Source organism: Dromiciops gliroides, chromosome 2 (genome assembly GCF_019393635.1).
Source record: "Dromiciops gliroides isolate mDroGli1 chromosome 2, mDroGli1.pri, whole genome shotgun sequence".
NCBI classification, from domain to species: Eukaryota; Metazoa; Chordata; class Mammalia; order Microbiotheria; family Microbiotheriidae; genus Dromiciops; species Dromiciops gliroides.
This window is the reverse complement of record NC_057862.1, coordinates 605197624-605221400: the sequence shown is the minus strand read 5'-3', so window position 1 is coordinate 605221400 and position 23777 is coordinate 605197624. Positions and strand designations below refer to the sequence as shown.

Sequence of the window (23777 nt, the reverse complement as noted above, 5' to 3'; positions counted from 1 at the left end):
AAGAACAAAAATACAAAAATCAGTAAAAACAGTATGCTTCAATCTTCATTCAGACTCCATAGTTCTTTCTCTGGATATGAATAGCATTTTCCAAGGAGATACATAAATTCAATGATGAAAATAACTCCTTAAAAAGCAGAATTGGAAAAATGGACAAAAGAAGTACAAAGATTCACTGAAGAAAAGAATTTCTTAAAAATTAGAATTGGGACTTAGCCCTGGGCAGAGCCAAGATGGCAGAGGAAAGGCGGTAACTTTTGGAGCTCCCCACGATCCATCCACATACCACCAAATAATGCCATAAGACAATTCTTGGAGCAGCAGAACCTACAAAAGAACAGAGTGAAACCATTTTCCAGCCAAAGATGGCATAAAAGGGTGGCAAAAAAGATCTGCTGTACAGGGCTGTACAGCCATACAGTGAAGATCCAGCCCCAGGCAAGCCATGCCTCCAGAACCTCAGAATCATCAGTGTCAGAGGCTACTTCTGGAATTCAGCTCACGAACTGGTGAGGGGGTCTAGCAGTTGCCCAGGGGGAGATAGCAGGGGTCTCTGCTGGAGCTGAGGCACAGTGCTGTTGTGTTGCTCAGGAAGCAGACTAGAGTGGCAGCAGCCCAGTGGGGGAAGGGTACCTGCACACCAAGCTTACAACCACAGTGAATCAGATATCTGCTTCTGGGTTAAAGAGTAAGAAAATTAGAATTGGTCAAGTGGAAGCTAACAACTCCATGACACACCAAGAAACAATAAAACAAGGGGCAGCTAGGTAGTATAGTGGATAGAACACTGGCCCAGGAGTCAGGAGGACCTGAGTTGAAATCCGGCCTCAGACACTTGACACTTACTAGCTGTGTGACCCTGGGCAAGTCACTTAACCCCAATTGCCTCACCAAAAACAACAACAACAACAACAATAAAACAAAGTCAAAGGCATGTAAAAATAGGAAATTTGAAATATCTCATTGGAAAAACAATTGACCTGGAAAATAGGTCAGGGAGAGATAATTTTAAAAGTATTAGATTACCTGAAAGCCATAATCAAAGAAAGAGCCTAGACATCATATTTTGAGAGATTATCAAGGAAAACTGCCTTTATATCATAGAACCAGAGGGTAAAATAGAAATAGAAAAAATCAACCAATAATTGCCTAAAAGAGATCTCAAAATGAAAACTCCCAGGAATATTATAGTCAAATTTAAGTTAGAAAATATCTCAAGTAACAAGAAATAAATCATTCAAATCCAGTGGAGCCATAGTCAAGCTAATACAAGATTTAGCAGCTACCACATTAAAGGAGGAGAGGGATAGGACTATGATATTCTGGAAGGCAAAAGAGCTGGAATTACAACCAAGAATGGTTATAATAATGATTTTGCTATTCAGCAAACCTGAGTATAATCCTTCAAGGTAAAAAAAATGATATTTGATGAAATAGAGAACTTTCAAGCATTCCTAATGAAAAAATCAGAGCTAAATAGAAAATGTGACTTTCAAATACAAGACTCAAGAGGAACATTAAAAAGGTTAAACATGAAAGCGAAATTAAAAGGGACTCAATAAGTTTAAACTATTTACCTTTCTATATGGGAAGATTATATATGTATCTTCTAAGAACTTCATCATTAGTAGAGCAGTTAGAAGGATTCTACATAGAAAGAGACTGAAGGAATGAGTCGATCATGTTAAGAAGATGGAGCAGGGAATGGATAAGCAAAAAAGGGGATGCCCTGGGAGAAGGAAGAAGGAAAAACAATGGAGGAAATTATCTCACATAAAAGAGGTGTCCAAGGAAGAGCTTTTATGTGAAGGGGGAAATGGGGTGGGGTAGACAACAGTTGAACCTCACTAACACCTAAATTGTTTCAAAAAGGGAAAATATATACATGCAATTGGAAATAGAAATGGATCTTACCCAACAGGGAAGTAGGAGAGGATGGGGATAAGATTAAGGGTGTGTGTGATAAAAGGTAGGGCAGCTAAAAGAAGGAAGTGGTCAGAAGTAAAACAGAGTTTAGAGAAAGGATGAGAGAGAGAGAGAGAAGATAATAGGATAGAGAGAAATGTACAATTAGTAACAACTGTGAATGTGAATGGAATGAACTCACCCAAATAATGGAAGTGGATTGCAGATTGCATTAGAAATCATAATCCAACAATAAGTTGTTTACAAGAAACATACATGAAACAGAGAGACACACAGAGTTAAAATAAGGGTCTAGTGTGGATAGAGCACCGGCCCTGGATTCAGGAGTACCTGAGTTCAAATCCAGCCTCAGACACTTAATGCTTACTAGCTGTGTGACCCTGGGCAAGTCACTTAACCCCAATTGCCTCATCCTCCCCCCAAAAAATAAGGGTCTAGTGCAGAATGTATTATGCTTCAGCTTAAGTAAAAAAGGCAGGGATAGTAACCATGATCTCAGACAAAGCCAAAGCAAAAAAAATAGTCCTAATTAAAAGGATAGGCAGGGAAACTACATCTTGCTAAAAGGAACCATAGCAAATGAAGTAATATGATTACTAAACATATATGAATCAAATGGCATAGCATCCAAATTCTTAAAGGAAAAGTTAAATGAATTCTGGGAGGAAATAGATGGTAAAACCATACTAGTAGGGCACCTCACCTTTCCCCTCTCTCAGAGATGGATAGAATCTTAGAAAAGTTAGATACAATAGACTTCTGGAGAAAACTGAATGGGAATAGAAAGGAGAATACTTTTTCCTCAGCTATACATGGCACCTTCACAAAACTTGACCATGTATTAGGACGTAAAACCCTCACAACCAAATGCAAAAAAGCAGAAATATTAAATGTACCCTTTTCAGATAGTAAGGCATGCATGTAGATAACATGTGTGCAAAGGCAACTTAAAACTCTGAAATGGCTAAGCCTGAAAGTCTCTTCTTTCCTCATGTAATCCTCTTTGCAGCCTAATTTGCAGCCATCAGTGCTAGCATTCTCTAGAATCCATTGCTGGTTCTTTTCTGCTTTGAGGGGGTATACTCCTTGAAGCTACTTCCTTCCCCTGGTCACTGCTTCTCTGTAGCCATTTCTCTCAGAAATATGTATTTCAGCTCCTTCAATTGAGTGTCAAACTCTCTTGAAATGACTCTCTAGTTGTGGGACAGTGTGTCTTTTCTGCTTGAGTAAATCACCTACTAGATCACACAGCTGATTAAGGGGTGGGGTGAGGGGAAAGAGAGAACTAGGCAAAAGAAACCACCTACAAGGTCACACTCCATCAATGCTATAAACCTAGAGTGACTCTCACTCTCAAGGGCTTAGCTATTTAAAGCCCCCACCATGGCTAATTTGCAAGCTCCACCAATCAAGTTATTCCTTCTGACTCATTCAGAGACATGTCTATAAGTTATATAAAGCTGCCACAGGAAAACTCCTTAACAATTCCTTTACATTACCTGTATACAAATATGATGATTCCCCTATTCGACTGAGTTCCTTAAGAATAGGAATTGTAGGGGGCAGCTAGGTGATGCAGTGGATAAAGCACTGGCCCTGGATTCAGGAGTACCTGAGTTCAAATCCAGCCTCAGACACTTGACACTTACTAGCTGTGTGATCCTGGGCAAGTCACTTAACCCCCACTGTCTTGCAAAGAAAAAAAAAAGAATGGGAATTGTATTTTTACCAGTCTTTGTATCCCCAGCTTTTAACAGTATCAGGAAAACAACATTTACTAATTAAGCATTTACTAATGCTTAATAAAACATGTGCTGATCAATTGACTGACTAGTTGATTACAGGTTTTGGTACAGAGGTTACTTAGGTACAGGTTGGACCTCTGGGATTCCTTCTAACTCTGAGATCCTTTGATTCCAAGTCCACATCAATGATGTGGTTATCATCAGAAGTTTGGTAGGATTGGCCCAGGATGAACATGGGGGTGGGGAGGAGAGAGGGTGAGAGCAGGAAAAAATAGAAGACCAAAAAGGTGAGGAAGGATATGTAGGAAATATGAACAGGGGTGTGGAGAATAGGGAGACTTTTAGCCCTCTGAGCCATTTTCTAGGAATAATAGTGAATAGCCTACAATGCCTGGGACACTGTTGGTTCTCAAGGGGATTTTAATTCTCTGGGTAAACTCAGCTTTTGACTTCCACAGATCTTCCTAAGAAGCTTGTCATGCACAAAATTGCCCAACCTGCTTCACGGAGGTCAGATGACCCTGGGGAAGTGAGGAAAGGGTAGTAAGGGTGGTTTCAGTTCCCCTCTTCTTGATTTTTCTCAATCCCCTCTCTTTATGTCAGGTCTCTTCAGAGTATTTGAGGGTCTTGATGATCATTGATTCTCTGGGTATCTCTGGATCAGACTGAACTTTCTCTTCCCCATGACCCCCACTGCAGCAAACATCACATCTTCAGATCTACCAGGGGACCCCTGAAGGAGAAGGAAATCAGTCAGAGCAAGACGGCAGACTTACCAGCTGCTGATTCTCCCCAACAGTTTTACTTACACCTTCTAAGTAAGTGTTAATGAGGCTGCTGTGGAGAAGAGTGTGATAGGGCGGGGTTTCATTCTGTGGTGTCGGGCTAACAGTTTGTTCTGCCCAGCTCCCTCTGAGAGGCTAGAGAGCATCACACCAGCAAACACACTTACCATCAAATGAAAAATTCTGACAGGTAACACACACTTTTTATTCAATTGTTTAACAAAAATTAGATTATTGCAACAATTTCTAAGCAATGCCCAATAAATAATTGTAGTTCATAGATTTACACCCGAAAGAAACTTTAGGATTATCCAGTCTAATCCCTTCATTGCACAGAGGAGAAAACTGAGGCTTAGAAAAATTAACAACAAAAAAAGAAAAATTAACAAACTTGCCTGGGTTCACACAGCTAATAGTTGTTGTAACTCACAATTGTAGGCACTTTGAAGTTTATAAAACACTTCATGGACTGCATATTATCTCGTTTGAGGCTCACAACAACTCATTTAGGCATATATTACTCTCCCTTTTACAGATGAAGAAATTGAGGTTCATAAAAGCAGAGTGACTTGCCCAAGGTAACACAGCTGTTTAATATGGAAGATAGAATTCTAAACTCATGCTAGCCTGATCCCACTAATGTGGACTTTCCAACTAATACACACTGTCTCAGTTTTCTCAACTGTAAAATGTTAATAATAATAGTATCTGGGGGCAGCTAGGTGGTGCAGTGGATAAAGCACCGGCCCTGGAGTTAGGAGTACCTGAGTTCGAATCCGGCCTCAGACACTTAACACTTACTAGCTGTGTGACCCTGGGCAAGTAACTTCACCCCAATTGCCTCACTAAAAATAATAATAATAGTATCCACTTTTTGGGGTTGTGGTGATGACCAATATTTGTAAAAGGCACTTAGCACAGTTCCTGACACTGAGTAGGTGCTTAATAAATACTTGTTTCTTTCCTTCCTGCTCTAGTTTAAAGGATTTGATAACTGAGTCCAAAAAACATCCATCCTCTGTAGAATCAACAATGCACTTCAAGAAATGCATAAGAGTATGCTATATGTATTCTATTTCTAGCAGCTTCATGGTCAACCAAAAACCTCAACAAATAAGAAATGCAAATATGTGAGGAGGTAGCTTGGTGTAGTAGAAAGATGGAATCTGGGAGACTAGAAGAATGGTTATGTCCAGCAGAAACAGAAGTTTGGAAGAAAGGTGGTTAGGGGCTGAAGATCATGAATTCAGTTTTGGACAGGTTGGGCGTGAGATGTCTCCTCGACACTGAACTTGAAATGTTCAATAGGCAATTTGTCACGTGAACTAAAGCTCAGGAGAGAGGCTAGAGCTGGATATAGAGCTCTGGGTCATCTACAAAGAAATGATATTTGAATCATGGAAACTGATGAGGTTGCAGAGAGAGAGAGACAGAGAGAGACAGAGACAGAGACAGAGAGAAGACAAGATGGATTTCTTCTGCAATAACTATGCCATCTATCTCTTCCTCAATGCAACGTGTCATAGTAGCTATAATGCTGGATTGGGAGTCAAGAAGACATGAGTTCAAATTCAGCTTCAGACATTTATCAGCTGTGTGATATTGGGCAAGGCTTTTAACTGCCCTCAGCTCAGTTTTCTCACCTACAAATTGTGGATAATTACAGCACCAACTCATGGGGCTGCTGTGGAAATTAAATGAGATAACATTTGTAAAATATTTTGTAAACCTTAAAGTGTCTTCTTCTTCTTCTTTTCCTCCTCCTCCTCCTCCTTATTATTATTATTATTATATTCCTACTGTCATATTCCTTTTTCATTCCCTCCCAGACTAAATTACTTTGTATTTATTTGATTTATACTTTATGTTTTCATTTAACTGCAACTTTCTTATTTCTTCTGCTTTTATTTATAGCAAGAATATCAAGATTATCACTATGATGAAGTTCCTTCACCAATATGTCCACCCACCAGTCAGTCACTGGATGAGGATCTTACATTTAAAGCATCAACAGAAAAATTAAAATTTTTCAATGGTCTCAAAATTGTGGTATTCCTAGTACTACCCTCTGGCCCCTTTCCCATCTCTTTGCCCCAATTACTACAAAAACAGGCTCATGGGACTAAGAATGTGTTTGTCTTTATTTTGGGGGATGCTGTGGGCAAAGGAAATTTGTCACCTACTGGTAATGGTTCTCTCTATAATTAGCTAGTTTGGTCCTTGGAAAAGAAAGTTGTTCTGTTAACAGATTCAGTCTATGTAGTGAAATGGACCTTGAGGGACTCCCTTCGGAGTCAAAGGAAGGAATGGGTTTTATTATACACTCAGAGACAACAAGAAGCAATATTCTCTGGGACATTTGGTTATCCTGTATCATAGATATGCTAGTGATAAATGTTTGAAGAAAAAATAAGGACCATCCTGAAAATAATTGCAGCTGAGGATAAATGGTATAGAAACTCAAAGAAAAACTTGATTTCAGATAAAATTAACACATACTCTGATATGTGGAGTCTACAGTGGAGAGGGGAGAGAGAGGAGAAGGTAAGGAAAAAATAGATTTATAGTTTTGGAGAAAAATTAAAGAGGGCCAAGACTTACAGATTCTTACAGAAGTTTCACATCTCTATATCATGAATATATTCCGCTCCCCCCCCCAAAAAAAGAATTTGTAGGTACTGGAGACTTTGAGTACCACATAACACCAACACCACCACCATCCAAAAAAAAAAAAAAGAAAGAAAGAAAGAAACTGACTGCATTTTAACTGAAAGGAAGAGACTTGTTATTGACGTAGGAGTTATCCTTGAATCAGCTGTCTGCGTGCAGTTAGACTATCAGTTCATCAGATATAAGATCAAAATTTGTACAAAACAAAAGAAAGAATAATAATGGGGAGAAGATAAGGAATATAATTAAAATGACCTAACCTTGAATTATTTATGAAAGCTTTAAAAATGGAAATGGACAACAGAAATGACCTCAGAACTGACTACAATAATTTCACTGTCATCCCTTTCCAGGCTGCACAGCTGATTCATCTCCACAGGACTTTCTCTAACATGCCCAAAGACACATCTTCACCCAGGAAGTTCACTTCACTCCTGCATTATTCCTCTCTTTGGAAGTACCCTCCCACCCCTGCAGCCTCTCCTTCTGATTGGCTGATTTCTCCCCGACCCTCTGTTTTAAGCAGGAGGCCCAGGCCAGCCCTGTCTTCATCTATATTCATGCCCACTGCTGACTCATCTCCATAGGACTTTCTCTGTCATGCGTTGTCACCAAGTACCTTCACAAACCCCCACAACCCTTTTCTGCTCTCTTTTAAGTGGTGTCTTCCCTCATTAAAATATAAGCTCTCTGAGGGCAGAGACTGTATTCCTTATTGCTTCTATGTACATTCTCAGCCCTTACAATAGTGCCTAGCATGTAGTAAGTGCTTAATAAAGAAAGACTCGTTCACTTGGCATCTAGAAGTTTAATCAGTGTGAATTAATTGTTACAACAAAAAGACCAAAACATCCCAGAAAGCACTATAGTCAGCAAATATCTGATTTACTTGCCAAATAGAGGGATCTGTGGACCAAAAGCAATGCCAGGATAGACTATAAACTGGTCTATAAAATCTTAAGGAGAATGATGGATGATTATCAGCAGTGTCGTTTCATAAAACAGAAAGAAACAGTGTAGGGTAAAATTATTCTAGTTGAAAGATTTCTAGGGTGGAAGGGGCCATTGTGGGAGGGAAGAAAAAAATGGGAAAAAAGAAATTTACATGATAACTCTATTATTTATTTAAAAGGAATAGCAGGGGCAGCTAGGTGGTGCAGTGGATAAAGCATTGGACCTGGATTCAGGAGGAACTGAGTTCAAATCCGGCCTCAGACACTTGACACTTACTAGCTGTGTGACCCTGGGCAAGTCACTTAACCCCAGTTGCCTCACCAAAAAAATTAAAAAATAAAAGGAATAGCAAGTTGTGCATAATAGACCTGCAGTTTCATGTGCAATTACCTTTTTGATTATACTATGTTATAGAAATGCTTGTTTTATTCCATAAATTTAAAAAAAAACATTTTAAAAAAATACTTTGATAAGGCCAGGAGTAGGGGGAAGGGGAGGGGGAAGAAAGATATGCATCTAATCAAAGTCATCCCAAGGGTGTTCAAGGATGAAAGCAGAAGGAAGAACTAAAAGCCGAAGAAAATGGAAAAGATTTACAAAAATCCACTTCAACAAACTCTTTTCTCCAACAAAGATAGTGAATCCTAACATCACAGTCCTAGAGATGTTCTGGCAGTAGAAATGCCACATAACAAAGACAGAAAAAAGCATTCTGATGGGGTTCAGAAGATTCATGCTGCAGGCAAAATAAATGGGAAAGCCTTCGGGTCTGACATAAAAGATCCAAAGGAAGGGAGGGTTGCAAAGATGTGGAAAAAATCTTGACACTTATTAATACCAAAAAAAGGTGACTGAGAACATCAATAACTAGCAACCTTTATGCCTACTCTCACATTTATACAAAATCTTGATGAGAGCCATTTGTCCTCAATGAGGGCATTAAGAGGGAACAAGTAGGCTTTCTCAAACAATATTCAACAATGGACCACATCTTTACCATCTCACAATTGACTGAAAGATGCAGAGAATATAAGATACCATTGTGCTTATTGTTTGTTGATTACAGAAAAGCATTTGATTTGGCAGAACAAAACTCCACTTGACTGACTCTTAATGATACTGGCTAGCATTTATTTAGTGCTTTAAGTCTTGCAAAGCACTTTACAAATATGGCATTAAATCCTCACAATAACCCTGGAAAAGTAGGTGCTATTATTATTATCCCCGTTTTACAGATGAGGGAACTAAGGCCCAAAATGGTTACATGACTTGTCCAGGGTCACACAGTAAGTGTCTGGGGCTAGATTTAAATACACCTCTCCCTAACTCCAGGTCCAGTGCTCTAACCACTTACCTGCCCATTTTTGTTGGGTAAGCAAGAGAGGAAAATAAAAATGCCTATGGGGTAATTAGTTTGAAATGTTCATGGAATACAGGAGGGAGAAAATATTTTATTTATTTATCTGTTTATTTTTGCAGGGCAATGAGGGTTAAGTGACTTGCTCAGGGTCACACAGCTAGTAAGTGTCAAAAAGTCTAAGGCCAGATTTGAACTCAGGTCCTCCTGACTCCAGGGCTGGTGCTTTATCCACTGCTCCACCTAGCTGCCCCTGAAAGTATTTTAATAAGTACCTACTATGTGCAAGGCACTACACTAAACACTTTACAAATATTATCTCATTTCATCCTCACAACAACCCTGGGAAGTAAGTGATATTATTATTCCCATTCTACAGTTGAATCAACTAAGGAAGACAGAAGTTAAATGACTTGCCCAGGGTCACACAGCTTAGTACATGAGGCTTGATTTGAATTCAGGTCTTCCTGAGGCACCTAGTGATACAAGACTGAAGCTCAAGATACCTGCTTATATCTGCTGTCTGGAAATGCCATGCCTTTTCCCCAGCTCGCTACACCTCCCCTCTCTCTGCCCGGCTAAATCTTATTCAGCTTCCCTAGTCCATCTCAGGTTCTACCTCCCTGTGAATTGTTCCCTCTCCACTAGAGTCCATGTTGATCTCTTTACCTTCTCTGAACTCCTAGAGCACTTAGTGCCTGTGCCTTTCAGTCAGAAGTTGAGGCACCTCCCTGGGCTTGAGCCCTAAGAGCTTCATGTATAGCAGTGTTCTAGCATCAGATTAGACTGAGTCTGTAGGCAGGGATGGTGCGAGAGGCTCCTGAGAAAGCTGGAGATGAGATGATCTCTGATTTCAATCTGGAATGACTGAATCTCACTGCCGCCTTTGAGCTGCCTCCCTCATTAGACTGTGGACTCCCTGAGGGCACAGACCATGTCTTTGGCATTTCTTTGTATCTTCACTGCTTAGCACAGACCTGGCAATAAGTGTTTATTGGCAGAGGGAGTGAACCCTAATATGGGGCTTGTTGCTCAGTCACAACACAGTAGACTTTATTTATGTCCATGGGGTTTTCTTGGCAAAGATGCTGGAGTGGTCTGCCGCTTTCTTTTCCTGTATGTCCCCATTTTATAGATGAGGGACTGAGGCAAATAGGGGTTAAGTGATTTGCCCTGGATCACACAGCTAGTGTCTGAGGCCAGCTTTGAATTCAGACCTTCCTGATTTCAAGACGACTGTTCCATCCATTGAGCCACCTAAAAATGATCATTCTGTTATGGTTGTAGTTCAGTTGTGTCCAATTCTTTTTTATCCCGTTTTGAGTTTTCTTGGCAAGGATACCAGTTTGCCATTTCCTTCTCTAGTTCATTTTACAGATGAGAAAACTGAGGCAAACAGGATTAAGTGACTTGTCGGGGGTCACACAGCTAGTAAGTGTCTGAAGTCAGATTTGAACTCAGGAAGAGGAGTCTTCCTGATTCCAGGGTGAAAAAGCTAGTAAGTCTCTGAGGCTAGATTCGAACTCAGGTCTTCTTGACTCTGGGCCCTTAGCTGCCTATAGGGACCAGATAAAGATGTATTGATTGGCTGATTTGAGAACTTGTAAGGAGGAAAGATCTCAGAACCAACATTTGGAGCAACATAGGGTTAGGAGAGATGAGTAGAAGAAGGAACTGAGGAAGGGTTCTCCATGCCTTTGCCTCTCAGTTTGACACCCCTTCCTATAGTTTTCTCATTCTAACCTGCATTATATCTGTGCACATATCCTCCCTCCAGCCCCCTCCATTAAACTGTAAGCTTCCTGAGGGCAAAGACTTTGCACACCCAGCATCTCCACCTTGCCCATAGCAGGAACTCAAAAAAGACTTGTTAAATTCATGGAAACACAAGAACACATGGTGTGATCAAAGTGAGGAGGAAAAGCTCGCTGGGCAGAATGGGATTAGCTCTCCTGGTGCTGTACCAATAGCAGAGGAGCAGCAGCCTTTCATCAAAGCTGGCCCTGGGTATTTTTAGGTGAGCCTGAGGTCAGTGATGGCCAAGTGTGAGCCTCCAGGTCTCTCACCAAAAGGGAAGATACATTCATTTGGGAGCAATTAGCTGGCTTAAATCTTGGCTCCCTTGGCAGGGGGAGGAAAGAAGGGAGGTTGCCCAGAGCCATGAGCACCCAAAAACATCCTAGCAACCTGGAAATGGACAAAGGAGAGAGGAGCAATGGCTTCCGTTTCCAGATCTCACCTATAGGAAACCTGGAACTGACAGTACCATTTTCTCCTGAATTTGATATTTTCACTGAAAGAAGCCAAAGGGATGGAGGAGGTATTGTAGCACCTCCACCTCCACCCTGCCCCCAATCCCCACCCCTTTCCCTGGTTTATCATGGGCTATATTACTATTTTCTTCACTCATGACCAAGTTATGGCATGGAACTTCAGAGCTTAGGTAAGATAATATGAAAAGTGAAGTTGAGCTACGTTAAGTCACGAGAGGTGGAATGAAATGAAATTCACAGCTGTTTAGAGAAACTGAATGATCAGAAAAGCATAGGAGATGAGTGGATTGACATTGCAGGGAAGCCTGCAATGGGACCAGAGGCCATTCATCTAGTTCAGCCATGTCTGACTCTTCGTGACCCAATTTGGGGTTTTCTTGGCAAAGATACTGGAGTGGGTTGCCATTTCCTTCTCCAGCTCATTTTACAGAGGAGGAAACTGAGGCAAACAGGGTTAAGTGACTTATCTGGGGTCTGAGGCCAGATTTGAACTCAGGAAGAGGAGTCTTTCTGACTCCAGGCTACAGTCACACAGAAGTATAAGGCAGCCTGGTGGCATAGTGGATAGAGTTGGACTTAGAGTCAGAAAGGCCTGGGTTCAAATCTAAACTCTGATACTATGTGATTCTTGGAAAGTCATTTAAGTTCTTTGAGCCTCAGCCTCCTTGTGTTTAAAACAAAGCCGAGAATAATCTTTTAACTCCCTCAGAAGGTTGTTGTAAGGGTCATATGAGAGAAAGTACGTAAGTCGATCAACAAACCTTAAAGTGCCACATAAACATGAAGAGCTGCTATTTTAAGATAGTCGCTGCCCTTAAAGATATTCCAGTCTAATGGGAAGACTAGACATAGACTTATAAGACAGTTAAAGTCATAGGGCAGCATGGGCCAGATGCTAAGAATCCAATGAAGACTAAAGGCTGCCTGGTCACAGGGATGGTGTGAAGTTGGATGGTTTCACAGGGAAGGTCAGATATGAACTGATGCTGGATTTCAATAAGGAAACAGGAGAGAAGAGCATATTCTAGGGGTGTGTATGTGGGAGAGGTTAATGTCATGAGCAAAGGTGTGGAAGTGGGAGAATGGGAGGCTCATTCGGGGGTCCCAGAAAGTAAATTGGTTTGGCTGGGGCAGAGGGCATCTATAGGGGAATAGAAAGAGGTGAGCCTTGAGAGGTAGGTGGGAACCAGACTGTGGAGGGCACTGTGGCAGGTTGGGGGTGTGTCTCCTCCAGACAACAGGAAACCACTGAAGATATCTGAGGATGGGAGGGATATGATCAAGGCAGTGTTGTGAGATAATAAGCCTGGCAGTGATGTGTGGGATGCATTAAAGGGAAGAAGGGATGAAGCCTAGGGTATGGTTTAGAAGACTGTGACTCTAAGCCATAGGTAATGGCCTGCAACATGGGAATGACAAATAGGAGTTGGAAAGTAGGAGCAAGTACAAGGGATGTTGCAGAGAAAACACACAGGAAAAAAGAGAGAAAATGGCTCAGGGGGATTTTCTATGAGTGAAGGACCAGCAAAGTGCTACCTAAAGTTAATTCCAGTTTGAACCCATCCCTGAAATCCTGGGGAAACTAGATGAATAGGAATTTGCTCTTTCATTAGTGAAGGGAGGAGAGACAGAGACAGAGACAGAGAGAATAAGAAAAGATGAGAGAAAGAGAAAATGAGGGGGAGAGAAGGAGAGGGAAGAAAGTTCTAACTTGGACTGGTGGGCAAAATTAAGGTTGGGAGCTGAGAGGGGGATTGGAAAGCAAATGTCAAAGCTTCCTTATTGTGTTAAAACAAATCAAATGAAATCAAGTAATGAGATTGTGTACCCTTAGGTCTCTACACACTGTAATAAAATAGATTTTTTCACCCTAAGAGCAGGCTGAACATGTGTTGTGCTGGATTATAGTTGTACAGAAGAGAGGGCACAGAGAAGGATAAGGCATAACTTTTGGAGGGAGGAGAGATGAGCAGCAGCAGCATCAACCTGGGTGTCATTCTCAAGGTCTCTCAGCCCACTCCCATATCCAGTCGGGTGCCAGGTTCTATTCAATATTTCTCTTATACTCCTTCTCCCCTTTGACCACCTGCTACCACCTTGGTGAAAGCCCTCATCACCTCATTCCTACACTATTGCCATAGCCCACTGGTTCATCTCCCAGACTCAAGTCTCTCCCTAATCCATCCTCCATTCAACAATCACTTTGATCCTCTTAAGGTGCAAGTCTGACCATATCAACCCCCCTCCCCTTTCAATAAACACTAGCTGTTCCCTATCATTATCCAGGATCAAAGGTTTTTTCAAATAGAAAATCTTTTTTCTTTAGCTCCTTTTTTTTTTTTTTTGGTGGGGCTATGAGGGTTAAGTGACTTGCCCAGGGTCACACAGCTAGTAAGTGTCAAGTGTCTGAGGCCAGATTTGAATTCAGGTACTTCTGAATCCAGGGCCAGTGCTTTATCCACTGCGCCACCTAGATGCCCCCTCTTTGGCTCCTTTTTTTAAAAAAAAAGAATGTATTTTTAGTTTAAGGAATAAGACAAGTATATCCATAACACAGTATAATAAAAAAGGATGATTGCACATGAAACTACAAACTATTATGTACAACTTGCTATTCCTTTGAAGTATATCATCAAATTATAATGCAAATTTCTTTTTTCCTTTTTTCTTCCCTCCCCCCTAGAGATGGCTCCCATTAGACACAAATATTATGTGTGTGTATATGTATACAGGTGTGTATGTGTATACACACACATATATGCATATATATGTAAATTTATAAATTTCTTTGGTTCTAACCTGACACCTTCCTACCTTTCCAGTCTTTTTATATGTTACTCATTACCTGGGGAGGAAGGGAGGAGAGAGAAATAGAGACAGAGAGATTCTTCTTACAGTCTTCCAATCTTCTTCCACCTCACTCACCTCCACAATCCAGTGACACCGACCTCTTTGCTGTTCTGCCAACTTGTGGCCTTTTCACTGGTTATCCCCCATGATTGCAATTTTCTCCCTCCTCATTTCCATCTCCTGCCTTCCTTCCAGCTAAAATTCCACCTTCTATAAGACCCTCTCCCGGTACCTGTTAATACTAGAGCCAGAAGGCTCTAGAATTTTTTATTATAATTTTTTATCATTTATTTATTATTTATCATTTTTTATTATCTCCAACTTACCTTCTCTCTATATATCATGTTTGGCCATAGTTGCTAGGATGTTGACTTCCTCTTTTTCGGGGGGGGGGGTGGGATTGGCAGAACAATGACAGTTAAGTGACTTGCCCAGGGTCACACAGCTAGTAAGTGTCAAGTGTCTGAGGCTGGATTTGAACTCAGGTCCTCCTGAATCCACGGCTAGTGCTTTATCCACTGTACCACCTAGCTGCCCCCCTTGTCTTTCTCTTTAAACTGTGAGCGCCTCATGGACAGGGACTGTTTTTTCCTTTCTTTTTATCCCCCAAGCCTAGCACACTGCCTAGTACTTGTTGATTTGACTTAGCAGAACCCTGAGGGTCATTTTGTCACAAATATCCAAGGAGACATTTAAAGATATATACCGAACTATATCAGACTGTTTACCATGGGGGGGGAGGGGAGAGGGGAGGGATAGAGAAAGGGATAGAATTTGGAACTCAAAACTTTTTTTAATGTTTAAACAATTGTTTTAACATGTAATTGGGGAAAATAAAATATTATATAATATTTTTAAAATTAAGATGTATATCAAAGTTAGTTGTCTTACTGTGGTTTGGCTTTAAAAATAGAAAGGCATAAAAGGAAGTGGAAAAGTGCACCTAGGATAAAACAGTTCTGGTGAATTGAACCTTTTGGCATTGGATTGATTACACTATGGTTTGTACTGCTGACACTGCTACAAATTCAATTCAATTCAGCAACAAACATGTATTGAGTGTCTACCTACGTTCAAGGCACTATTCTAGGCACTGAGGCCACAAAGGTAAACACTTATAAGCTCAAGTCCTTGCCTGCCAGGGAGCTTGAAGTTTCTTATTCTTTAATTTGATTATGTTTTATTTCCCCAACTGCCCCCTTACAGACAGGAGCAATGTAGACTGTTGTTTCTTCCATCAAATTTTTTCCCCTCGAGAGTAGGAACCGTTTCTCCCCTTTTGCTGCACAAAGGCAAGAATCAAATCTTTCCCATCCAATGGGTTGGCCCATCCCATGGTCAATAGACCAAGACCTTATTTGCTCACTAAATGGATTTGGGAACAACTAAAGTTGGATTATGGCCTCTGCACTCTGGCCCCCTTCTCTTTAATTATATCAGTACCAGAGTAGGTGCTGTTTATTTCTCTCCTGAAATTTATCCTTTCCAAGGCAGCCTGGCATGGTTGTAGGTAGGGAGCACAGGGTCCAGGATATGAGGAAGACAATAATCAAGTTTTTCAGAATGAGGATAATTCTCTAGTTCTGTAACTTTGTAAGGGAGCAGAGTTCCTTTCAAATGAAAAAGGGAAAAACCCCAGAAGCCTTCTGTCATTCTAGCAGGTATTGGGTTGGGGGCTTAGACATCAAAGCAGGGGAGGGGGGTGTGAGAGAGAAATAAGAGTGGGAAGTAGGAGAAAGAGGGAAACAAAGGAATGAGAAAAATGGATTTGAGTATAATAATGCATTAACAAGAGGAAAGGATGAGGAGAGGAGAAGGAAAAGAAAGGGAGAAAGATAGAAAGGAGGAGAAAAGGAGAAGCAGAAAGTGGGGGAAGGAGGAAACAAGGATGAAGGAGGGCATAGAAGAAAAGGAAGATGAATGGGAAGAGGAAAGAGTTAAGAAAGAAAGGGAAAGGGGAAGAATGCCTCTTATGGATCAACAAGTATACATTAATTTATATTAGTATATAGATTATATGTGATTATTTTATATACTATTATATTATACAGATCAACAAGTATATATTAAGCTAAGCCCTTAGGATACAAACTCAATGAATTAAATAATTCCTACTTGAAAGAAGCTTATGTTCTAAAGCGGAAGACAACAAGGATAGGGCTAAATGCATACAGAATAAATGTAGAGAGAATAAATGCAAAGTAGGAATTGCATAATAATTGAGAAGAACAGGAAAGACTTCATGTAGAAAGTGCTGCTTGAGCTACATCTGGAAGGACAACCAAGGTTTGAATCCAGTCTCACACTTGCTGTTTATTAGCTAGTGACTGTGCAATTCATTGAAATCGGCTGTGTCAGGTTCTTCATCTGAAAAGTGAGAGGGATGGACTCAGTGGTCTCTAAGGTTCTTTCAAATTCTGAATCAATTGCCCTATGAGTGCACTCAAGGCATAGGTAAGGCAATCAGCAAAAAGTCACAGATGGGAGATGGAATGCTATGTGTGAAGAAGAGTGAGAAGGTTGGTTTGACTGGATTGAAAAATGTAGATAGAGGGTCAGATATGAAAAATGTAAATAGAGGTGGCACAGTGGATAAAGCACCAACCCTGGATTCAGGAAGACCCGAGTTCAAATCCAACCTCAGACACTTGAAACATACTAGCTGTGTGACCCTGGGCAAGTCACTTAACCCTTATTGCCCAACCAAAAAAAAATGTTGATAGAAGTTGTTCTTGTTGTTCTTGTTGTTGTTGAGTCATGTCCAACTCTTCATAACCCCATTTGGGGTTTTCTTGGCAAAGATACTGGAGTGATTTGCCATCTCCTCTTCCAGCTCATTTTACAGATGAGGAAACTGAGGCAAACAGGGGTAAGGGACTTGTTCAGGGTCACACATCTAGGACATGTCAAGTCCTATTTTGACTCAGAAAGATGAGTCTTTCTGACTCCAGGCACTCTATCTTCTGTACCACCTAGCTGCCCATAGGGAGGAAAATAGTGTACAATTAGGCTAGAAAAATAGATTGAGGTCAGGTTGGAAGGGCTTTAAAAGCTAGTCAGAGGAAGGAAACAAACATTTATTAAACACTTAATATGTTCTCAGCCCTTTAAAATATTGTGTTATCTAATCTTTACAACAACCCTGGGGGGCAGGTAGTGTTCTTAGTCCTATTCTACAGTGAAGGAAACTGAGGCAGGCAGAGGTTAAGTAACTTGCCTAGGGTCACACAGCTAATAAATGTCTGAGGCTGAATTTGAACTCAGCTCTATCTTGTTCAGGTCCAGCACTCTATACAATGTATGACTAGCTGTCTCTAGGAATTTATATTTGATTCAAAAGACAATGGGGGGGGCAATTAGGTGGTGCAGTGGATAAAGCACTGGCCCTGGATTCAGGAGGACCTGAGTTCGAATACAGCCTGAGACACTTGACACTTACCGTGTGACCCTGGGCAAGTCACTTAAGCCCAACTGCCTCACACACACACACACACACACACACACACACACACACACACAATACAATAGGGAAGCCACAGAAGTTTATTGAGTGAGATTCAAATCTTCCTGTAAGGAAAATGACTTTGGTAGCTTGGTATCAAAGTACATAGAGCACAGGGAGTCAGGAAGACCTGAGTTCAAATACAGCTTCAGACATGAACTATGTGAACCTCAGTAAGTTACTTTACCTCTGCCAGCCTCTGTTTTCTTATGTATAAAATAGGGATAATAATTTCACCTATCCCATGGGTTGTTGTGGGAATTAAATGAGAACTTAGCACAGTACCTAGCACATAGGAGGGGCTATATAAATGATTATTCCTTTCCCTTCTCTTCCCCACCCTGTCCCAGTAGTAAGTAGGATGGTCTAGAATGTGAGACCAATTAGAAGGCTGTTGCAAGTGTCTAGATGAGAGTTGATGGGAGCCTGAATCAAGGTGGTAAGCCAAGTGAATAGAAAGAAAAGGTCAAAATGTGAGAAGTTTTGTAGAGGCAAAAATGTCAAGATTTAGCAACTGATGGGATGCATGAGTTGAGGGAGCATGAGAGGTCAAGGATAATGTCAAGGTTATGAACCTAGGAGACTGGAAAAATGGTGGTACCTTTAACAGAAATAAAAGAGTTTGGAAGATAACTGGGTTTGAAGGAAAATATCATAATTCGGTTTTAGGGGGCAGCTAGGTGGCGTAGTAGATAGAGCACTGGCCCTGGAGTCAGGAGGACCTGAGTTCAAATGTGGCCTCAGACACTTGATACTTACTAGCTGTGTGACCTTGGGCAAGTCACTTAACCCTCATTGCCCAACCAAAAAAAATTAAATAAATAAAAATTAAAAAACAAAAAATAATTCAGTTTTCGACATATTGAGTTTGAGATGTCTCCAGAACATTTAATTTGAGATATCCAATAGACAATTGGTGATGAAGGATTGAAACTCAAGGAAGACTGGAGCAAGACATATGCATACACATACATACATGCATGTATATGTATACATACATATACAGGGTATCCCCAAAACTCAGTGTAGTTTAAAACTTTCTGTGTATTATATGTTGTGTGACCCGAGACAAGCCATTTAACCTGTTTGCCTCAGTTTTCTCATCTGTAAAACGGGGAGGAAAATAGCATCCCAGGTCTGTTGCAAGAATCAAATGAAATAATAATTATACAGTGCTTAGCACAGTACCTGGCACATAGTAAAGACTATATGAATTTTAGTTATTGTTATTATTAGCTATTGTGTATATATGTGTGTTTATTGTGTGTATATAAACATATATACATCTATTAATATCTATGTCAAGCTAGCTAGCTATTCATTCACCCACCCATCCATCCACCCATCCATCTACCCTTCTATATATTCATCTATCATCTATCCATCATCTATCTATCTATCTACCTATCTATCTATCTATCCATCTATCTATCAACCATCCATCCATCCCTCTATCTATATCACCTGCATGGAGATAATCATTAAGCCCATGGAAGCAGATGAGGTCATCAAGAGAGTATAAAGTGAGCAGAGGCTTAGGACAGTGCCTTTGAGATCACCCATATTTGGGGGGAGGGGTCTTAAAGGGGATTATGAACATTCTATGAATCAGAGAAGGAATGGCTAAATAGATAGGAAGAGAAACAAGAAAGAGTAGTGTCACAAGAACCCAGAGAGGAAGGAGTATCCAAGAGAGGCTAGTCTCCAGTTTCCATGAAACAGACAGGTAGAGAAGGAGGAGGACCAAGGTGTGGGAGAAACCCATTTGTTTTGGTAATTAAAAGATCATTCTTGTTTTATGTCATTTGCTGTTAAAGTGAAGTACTTGGATGGGTGGGGGATGGGCAGGCAGTAGACTGGCAAAAATACTGTTGGGTCCTCAGAAACAAAGTTATCTCTCACAGAAACGAAGTTATTTCTCACAGAAACAATGTTATTTCTCACTCTTCATATTTGAGAACTATGTTCTCCACAGGACCCTTTTCACTTTGGAGCCAGAGGCTGTGACAAATCAAGCTTCTGTGTAGCTAGTTCTGCATGCAAAACTATATTTGCATAGTTACCAGAGGCAGGAGGTATCTAATTTGGTAGGCCCTGGGGTTCTAGGTATCAAGAGATTAACCCCTCACTGTATAAAATGGGTCCCCAAATCCTGTGTATTCCTGGCAATCAATGCAGGCATTTCCATGAGCCAAAGCAATGAGGTCATCTTCACCAGTGAAATCATCAGATGCATCATTCATCTGACTTCAGTTCCCTGCTGGAATTCTCTAAGATTACCAGAACCTTTCCTGGGTGCATTCTTCACTCCAGGATTCCAAGGCTGCTCTTTCTGAGAGAACGAGGAACTATAGACCAAAGTCCTCAGCCTCTCCCCCCCCTCCCCCTTGTTTCTGATGTGAAAGTGTCATTTAGGGACTTTACCTTTTCTTAAGCAAAATATCCCGCTTAGGAAATGGGATCACAGACCCCTTGGAGAGACCTCTAGAAGCCACGTCATCCATTCCAGTCAGGTCTCTATCTCAACTATTCTGTAACAGTTGCAAGTCTTTTCTGTTCTTCTTAAAGATCTCCCCATATCTCTGGTAACTCCTTCATCCACTTACTCTGCTCCCCTTTTCCCAGCACTTATTTCTCCTTAACTCCTCCTGATGGCCTTTCCTCTCTCTTATCTCTCCTCCACATTCTCCTCTCGCTGTTCCCTTTCCTATTTTGTGCCAGTATTCCAACCCTGAATATCCACCTCAGAATCCCCAGGGAACCTACCTGGATTAATTATATCTTCCTGGATTTATTCACATCCAATCTGACCAGTGAATTACCCCTTCCCTGGGGGCAATTGCCTGTTGCCTTGTTATGGACAATGAATTTCTATGTTGCCTAGTATACATCAACTATCTAGTGTCCCTTTTGTATGCCTTATTCTATCTCCTAATTAGACTCTAAGTTCCATGATTCAGGGACTGTGTCTAAATCACCAACCCCGTCTTTCAAGGTGAGGGCACTCAGTAAAGAATGATAACATTGTAGCCAGGCTGGCTTACAAACTATCTTCTGACCACACTCTCAGCCCCATCTCTAAACTGTTCCAATCCTACTTTCCTCCTTACTCCCGTCGGGTTTCATGGAACCTCCCCCCCACACCCCCCCACACCCCCAAGCCAGAATGAGCTCTTCTTGCTCTGAATTCATACTTACTGTCTAGACTGTTCATTTGGCACTTAATCATATCCTTCTTAGTGACACCTCTTTTGGAGCTATTTTACATCGTTATTTAACTAGTATTATTAACTTTTTATGTGTGTCTTGTGGCATGGATAGAAATTGGGATTTGGAACCTGACAGAATCAAGTTTCAAATCCCATCTCTGACCGCGGCCAGCTGTGTAACCTCAGGCAATCGAAGTGCCCTTCCTCACCCTCAGTTACTAAATCTGGAAAAAGACAGTTCGACTATGTTATCTCTAAGACCCCTTCCCGCTCTACATCTATGATTCTATGGGCTGATGAACTAGGGCAAACAGCACCTTGGGGACTGGATCTATTCCTATCTTTGGGACTCCTCAAACCCTTAAGTCACATAACCTTCCTCTTCTTCCTAGTACTTCCTAGTACTGTTGTTCAGTCGTGCCCAACTCTTTGTGACCCCATTTTGGGGTTTTCTTGGCAAAGATCTGGAAGTGTTTTGCCATTTCCTTCTCCAGTTCATTTTACAAATGAGGAAACTGAGGCAAACAGGGTTAAGTGACTTTCTTAGGGTCACACAGTATATGTAATAAGTATCTGAGGTCACATTTGAACTCAGGAAAATGAGTCTTCCTCCAGGTCTGGCACTCTACCCATTGGGCCATCTATTTGCCCTTCCAATACCTAGAGTTGTGGTTTCTATATAGTGGACCTCTACAAATATTTGTTGAGTGAGTGAATGAATAGTTGAGTTGCGATTTTACCCCTTCCTTCACCCTCCTCCATCCAGGATTCGATCACCCTCATTACTCAAAGTCCATTCATGAGCTGTACAGATAGTTCCTTCCCGGCAGACCTCACACCTCAACAACTCTTCAGACCCTAGGCAAAGCCATGGACGTGATGCATGAGTGAGCAAATGAACGAACAGATAAAGCTAAACTCATTTCAGCACCTGGAACCTTTCGGGGGACCAGCATGATTAATACCTCCCCCCAACGCCCAGCGCCCATAAAAAACGCTTGTCATGTTTCTCCTAAAAGATGATCTAAGAAAAGAGGAAATGACTAGCTAGCAAAACCAAAGCTATCAAATCCCGCCATAGACAGGAAACAGAGCTTCATAAAATGTCAACTCAATTAAAGTCCAATTCGTTACTGAAAAGGAGAGTGACATCATGTAAAACCTTCTCCATGAAAGGTTAGCTTTCATGGACCCTTTCGGATAGAAGGAGACCGTGATAGGTCATTCCATCCATTCCCCTGCCTTCAGGCAGATATTAACTTGTGGCATTCATTTGAGACCAAATAAGGGTCTTGGTCTCCTATTTGCTTTATAGCTTTTGTTTTCGTTCTTAAATGAAGGCTCTAACTCCCCTTGGTCACCTATTACATTGTAAAAGATTCCTACTGGTGCAGTGAAAGTATGTGTGGGGCGGGGGGGGGGGGGGAGAGAGAGAGAGACAGGGAGAGAGAGAGAGAGAGGGAGTAGGGGCGCAACCATAGAACCAAGGAGTCCTTGGCTTTCAGCTCAGGCTTTTAAACTCCCTAACCTCTTTTCCTCGCTGCTTTCTAATCTCCAAGTGTCCTCTAGGACGCATAAAACAGATTCCACCTTCTAAGTGGATTTAAAAAAAATTATTAGGTTCCCACTTCCATCTCCCGCTCCCCCAAATTATTATCATGTCGTCCTGGTGGTTAAAAGGCTTCCCGTCGGAGGCATGATACACCCTTGGACGCTTCTGGGAGAAGCGGGCTCTTTCACGAGGAGCCCTCGGCTGCTCTTCAGCTACCCCCCCCTCCCTTCCTCCACTTCTCCCACCCCTCCCTCCACCTCGGCTCCTCCTCCTCCTCTTCTCGCCCCCCCCTCCTCCCCTTTCTGGGAGCCAAGCTAGGGTGAGCTTGCAGGACTGGAGCTCCGGTTCGGGAGGGGGCGAGGGAAGGAGGGAGGAAGAGAGAAATAGAGTGGGGAGGAGAGATAGAGATAGAGAGATAGAGCGAGAGAGGCGGCGGCGGCGGCGGCCGAGAGAAGAGGGAGAGGAGGGCCCCAAAGTAAAGTGGTAGCGCACTTATTGGGAGGGCCTCTCCCTCTCTATACCGCCCACCACACCCCCTCCCTCCAGCGGCCGAACCCAAAGGGGTGGGGGCAGGGGGGTTGTGGGGCGGGGAGAGCGGCCTCCTCCTCCGCCCCCTCCCCTCCCCAAAGTTGCTGTTTGCCCCGAGGACCGTACAGTCTTATGATACATTGTATCCTCGGGAGAGGTTGAGGGCGCTGTGCTAGAGGGGCAGTGGGCGCAGCGGCAGCGGCGGCGCCGGAGGAGGAGGAGGAGGAGGAGGAGGAGGAGGAGGGGGTGGAGACCGGAGCAGCGGCGGCGGCGGCGGCGGCAGCAGCAGCGCCCCGGGCCCGCCGCCCCCTCCCCCGGGGGAAGCCGCTGCATGGGGCGGGGGTGCTCCCCCTGCTGTGCTGAGCCGAGGCGGCGGCGGCTGAGCCCTGAGGCGGGCTGGGGCTGAGCCGGGGGCCGGGGCGGGGG

General features: G+C 42.1%; 1 long non-coding RNA gene across 1 annotated transcript; it reads right to left on the bottom strand.

Moving 5' to 3' along the window:
* Positions 1-88: 88 nt before the first annotated feature.
* Positions 89-20975, bottom strand: LOC122740023. Its single transcript, XR_006354703.1, has 3 exons — positions 20829-20975; positions 4169-4404; positions 89-327 (listed from the first exon to the last, which is right to left on the bottom strand). It is a non-coding gene; the product is annotated as an uncharacterized LOC122740023 (long non-coding RNA).
* Between the last annotated feature and the right edge of the window lie 2802 nt (positions 20976-23777).